Below are 6000 nucleotides of genomic sequence, written 5' to 3'. Positions count from 1 at the left end.
TCTCAATTTTTACTTAAGTTACAGCTTGCACAGACGGACGGACGGACAGACATCCGGATTTCAAATCTACCCTGACCACTTTGGTATATATGACACTATATCTAACTCTATTAGTTTTAGTTGTTACAAACAACCGTTATGTGAACAAGACTATTATACCCCCTTAGCAACTTTGTTGCGAGAGTATAAAAATTACAAAGATCGATATACCAAAAGGCTTAAACTCTCATGCTTTCAACTATCCAATACAGGTCTATAATGGAACCCACTCCGCGTTGGATATATCGTATGGAGACTTGCTCCGAATGTGAATTAGTGTCAACTTCTGCAGAATGGAACAAAAGATTATACAACTATATTTCCCTATTATATAAGCCGGAAATCTATATTTCACGTTGTTGCTTTTCTAAGAGTCTGTTGAGAGCCACCAGAGACTCGAGCTTATGCAGTGAACTGCTCCTGATTCAAAATCATGAATTGTCCACCGTACCAGACAATATATTTTAATATAATGCGTTAGAGAAGCTCCGAAAACCACTCGATTCAAGGTTCACGAAAGGAACAGAGAAAATTTGTCTTAATGACATCAGTCAAGTGGTTTTCATTGGGGCGCTCATAGTGTTAAGTTGCTTATATGTAGCCGGAATGAACCTCTAAATATATTCGACCAATGACTACTAAGGGCGAATTTATTCCCAAAACTATTTCGGAAATATTTTATACATACCAACAACAGCTTTAAAGCACCGTTTCACATTATTCAAAATATAGAACAATAGGTTGTTTTATATATTATTATTGAATTAAAATGGGAAATTTGATATAATTTACAAAAATAGTATCAATAAACAAGCAATGAAAAATTATCTTCATATCACATTCAATAAATTCTAAATCATAATATCTTCCAATCAATCTCAGTAAACTTTAAAGAAATACTTTAAAATGTATGCTATCAACTCAGTTTAACAAGATTCTCCCCCCAAAAAATGCAAAGTTGCACGATGTCGAAAGGAAATGGAAGATTCTCGCAGTAGAAATAACAGCAAGTAAAATTCGTTCGACAAAGTTTGCCAAAAAATCACAGCCAAAGCATTCAACAAACACGGATCAATGGATCAAAGACGCGCCGCAGAAAATACAAAATCAAACGAATACTCTCACTACAGAAATTGTACTTTTAAAAAGTTCCAGGTAGGAAAAAGAAAAATTTAAGATAGGATATTCTTTCAGACATTGACTTCTTTCTCCATATGTTCTATTTGCTTGGGGTTTTTTTTTGTCAAAAACAAAATTGTTTCCGTAATTGATTTGGTCGAAACTTTTTAGTTTATAGTTCACATACTCATAGATTCCGAAATGATCTCAGAGAATATTCCTTTTTTATTGTCCACATAAATATATCCGTTTTTTTAATCCAACTGATTGGTCCAGAGTTACCCGTGGTTTATTTTAACTTTATGAGGTTCTGATTGTTTTACGAATATCATGAAATCGAAACTTGAGATTCTTGGGATATAAGTTTTTTTTATAATGCATTCCTACTGGGTACACCCACAAGCAAAGTTTTAGACCGTTTCGAAAATCAAAGCGACGAGTACCAACGACAGCGCCACGGGGGAGGGCACAAGTAATCCCAGCTATTGAATCAATACTATTTGAAACCAATGGCCAGCTATGCGATACCAACAGCCAACACTATTAACAATACGAAGACCGGGTAAGCTGGCTGCGGGCTCGTGACTGCTGACTGCTGAGTGCTGGTCGAAAGCAACGACGTTTGGCAACAGTGCCAAGCTTCAAATCGCCGCTGCTGCACTGACAATCCATCAATCAAAGGTGTTGGACATAATAGGAAAATGTCAAAAGTTTGTGTCATTTATATCATTCGCACGCCAATAGCTGGCAATGGAAAGGTACTGGACCGGCTGCGGTGTTGAAAGCGAGGGCGGAAGAAAAAATGAAACCGCTGTAACGGCAGTGTGGGATGACAATCCAAGTGTAGATTGTATCGACGAAGGGCAGTTGTGGCGCAAAATAAATGATATCCAGCCAGTTTAAGTTGCCTCAGGTGGGTCGACGTTGAAAAGCTGTGTGCGACTCTCCTGAGGATGTAATTTTCTCACCCTCTAGAGGCGCGCGTGTGGCAGACCAATTTCTTATTGATTTTATCTTCACCTTTTTTTTCTTTTTTTCTTGAATATTTATCCACTTATTTATATTCGTAACGCAAAATACTATTTGCATTGGTATGCGGTCGGTCTCCTTTTCTTTCACTGAATTTTACTAAACTTGGCAATTTTTTATTGGATCAACACAAAAACCATTAAAAGTTTTGAACTACAAACATTAATTGACAGGGAATTTAAAATTACAAAATTTTGTTTGCTCTTTCAAGGATATCGATACATGTAATTGAAATTGTAATTAATTATTTAAAGCTATTTAGGCTATTTAGTCTTCAGAAAAAAAGAATGCGGATGTTTGAAAACCATCTATCTTGGAAAACAGGACAAACACAAAATTAATTTTGAAGTTTTGGTTGTGTATGAACGAACCCAATTATAGAGACGCGATTTATATGTGCGCCTTAGGATTATACTTCTTCTTGGATTATTATTCTTCTTACGCGGTTATAGCCGAGTCCACAACAGCGCGCCATGCATCCCTCCTTTTGTCAGTTTGGCGCCAATTGGTAACAGCAAGTGGAGTGGAGGCTCCATCTACCTCGGCTTCCACCAGCGGGTACTGCATCGAACACTTTCAGAGCTGGAGCAATCTCGTCCATTCCAACAACATAACCTAGCCAGCATAGCCGCTGTCTTTTTATTCGCTGGACTATGTCTATGTCATGGAATAACACATACAGCTCATCATTCCATCATTTGCGGGATTCGCCGTTGCCAATGTGTCCCTTAAACATAAATCTTCCGCAAAACCTTTCTCTCGAAAACTCCTAGTGCCGTCTCATCGGATGTTGACACCGTCCGCGCTTCTGCACCATAAAGTAGGACGGGAATGATGAGGGACTTGTAGAGTTTAGTTTTTGTTCGTCGAGAGAGGACTTTACTTTTCAATTGCTTACTGCCTTACGTGAGTTTCACTTTTTTCAATAAAAATAGAAATTTAATGAACTTGCAATATTCCAAAAGTCGACAATAAACAGTTAACCGGATAGTTGGAAGTGAGCGGTTAATCGAATATGATATGGTTGATAAGCGAAATTGACAACAATTCAAAAGAGAACATTTGGACTACCTTTCAGGCAAAAATGGTGAGGTTCCCCACAGTAATATCAATCTTCTAATCATTTCTATATAGACTGTGTATAAACCTTACACCTCATGAAACCAATACATTTTGTGACGAACTTTGAGAGACTGGATAATAAAATCAAGGAATGAGTCGGTAAACTAGTCATTTTCATAATGTGATATCTATTGGACAACTTTTTCAGAGCAATAGTATTTGATCTATGCTGTTAAACGACTAACCATTTTTATATATATTTTGGGATGTTATTGAAGAGATATGCTAGACCAGTCTTTATAAGACTTAGTCACTATAGCGAAATGAAAGAAAATTTGTGTAAGCATCATATAAAAAAAAGAACTCACAAAGTCCTGAGATAATAGGAAACTTATCTTGTCCATCACTGTCTGTTAACGACGATACATCGGTAAACTGATTAAAGTTGCATTATCCTACGTTTGACCCGATTAGCCTAACTATTTTTTTAACGAACGTCAATATATGTAAGTTTGCAAAATATACACTGGCAATTAGCTTAGATTTTGCAGCGTGATCTTACTACCTAGATTGGACTACATGTGGACTCCAAATTCTATTATTAGTTCCTGGTAACGGACCATGAGTGTATTTGGTGACGATTTTGTAGAGTATGGGTCGGTGAGAGACTATCGATATACAGTTAATCAACGATCAAGACCACCTAAGAACATTCTTCTTGTTGACTGGCGTAGACACCGCTTACGCGGTTATAGCCGAGTCCACAATAGCGCGCCACGTATCCCTCCTTCTGACAGTTTGGCGCCAATTGGTTATACCAAGCGAAGCCAGGTACCTCTCCACCTGGTCCTTCCATCGGAGCCTCTTCCTTGGCTTCCACCAGAGGGTACTGCATCGAATACTTTCAGAGCTGGAGCACTTTCATCCATTCGAACAACATGACCTAGCCAGTCATGTCGCTGTCTTTTTATTCGCTGGACTATGTCAGCTCACGACTTCCGGTCTTAGACCAAGTATCCTCTGGGTAGCCAACAGACATCCGTTTGGAAAACCCGCTTATGCGGTTGTCGTAAAACACCCCCCAATGAAAAGGAAGCAACAGCCTCGGATGAGAGACCTAAGGATATTAGGGAGAATATTACCCAGCATCCAGAAAAGTAGCCGTCAATGGAACCAGGCTGCTGTCCATTTTGAAGAATGATTTGAAATTGCTTCAAAATATAGGAAAATTAACACACACAATATTAAAGTTGCAACCTGTATTAGAACAATTGCTGGTATATTTGTATTGACTCAAAATAGAGTTGAAGAGAGAAGAAGATGGTATAGAGACCCCGCGTATCTCACCAATTTTGATATAAGTATGATTCAATTAATTATATATTCATAGTTATAACACTCAATTTTATTGTGTTCTGAATAAAATCTACAAGTATTCCTCTAACAGCACAAAAGTAAATAAAATTATCCTACAAATGGCTATTTTACTACACAAGAAATTCGCCATGTAATCTAAATGCTTGTAAAAGGACAAATGGGCAGCTGCAGGACTTAGTTGCCGTAAGTATGCAATATATCAATCTACTGGAAAAAAGTGTTGGTACAATTCCCTGCCAGCGAAAGCAAGCAATGGCGGCACTCGTTTGAAGCGCAACAGTAGCATAACGGATATTTTGAGGCTAAGGGCAAAGAACATATACATACATACCGTTACATAGTTTGTCTATCTGCATATATATTTACTATACATCATTTTCTAACTAAACGAGCACCACTTGATTTTTTTCCCGAACAAATCCGATATATTTTTAGGCAATTTTGGCCAGTAGCTTTCAATGCCACACATACACTCACAGGTGTCTGTATGGCTGCAATTGTTGCCAATTTCAAGGCGTAACTCTCCAATGTATTTTTTTCGAGATTTGTTGTTGCTGTTTTTTTTTTCTTTTTTCGTCCAGCAATGATTGCATCCAAAACCTGCTGCTAGAGTGAGTATTGTGAATTCGCCGAATCGATTTGAGTGCGTCAAAGTTGGACGGCAGGAAGACATGCAGCCGGTCATGAGGGTCTCACCGTGTATGGCGCGTACATTTTAAACGGAACCGGATGCATACAAATCGAGCAATGGCCGCCAAAGGCGCTTGCCAAAGTGCAGCAGGCAGCGCCACACGGCAATCGACCAAATCGAAATCTGGATGAAGTTCGAATAAAAGAGAGAGATGACCAAACAAAAAATATCGGCGAAAAAAAAACAACCGGATAAAAGTAAAAAGCAAAATCAAAAGTGTGCAAATCGAAAAAGCGAAATCGCGCCGGCACGTCCAACTTGCACTGAATTGGATTGCTGGCGCTGCTGTGAAGATTGGCTGCGCGTCGCTATTGCTGCAGGTCAAGGTTTGTGCGGGTTGTAGTGCTTAGGAATAGTATTGTTGTTGTTATTGCTTTCAATTTTCGTTGTTTTTTTTTGTTGGCTGTCAGCTAGCTGTTAAATGCTGCAAATGCAATTTGCTTCATTCTTTTCAACTTAGGCGACTAACAGCAGACAGGAAGCAGACTTGCCACACATGTACTGCATGTACAAACATATGCGTGCTTGTATATGTGCACTCACACATATGTATACTCGTATATCACAAGTTGAGTACACACTCAACCAATTGCTTTACTACTCAATTATTGGAGCGACCACCTTCCTATTGCTGACTATCTCTCTCTCCCTGCCTCGCATACGCTCTGTCAATTATCGCATGC

This window comes from Zeugodacus cucurbitae, chromosome 4 (assembly GCF_028554725.1).
Source record: "Zeugodacus cucurbitae isolate PBARC_wt_2022May chromosome 4, idZeuCucr1.2, whole genome shotgun sequence".
NCBI lineage: Eukaryota > Metazoa > Arthropoda > Insecta > Diptera > Tephritidae > Zeugodacus > Zeugodacus cucurbitae.
The sequence above is the reverse complement of the archived record's forward strand: the minus strand, read 5'-3'. Positions refer to the sequence as shown.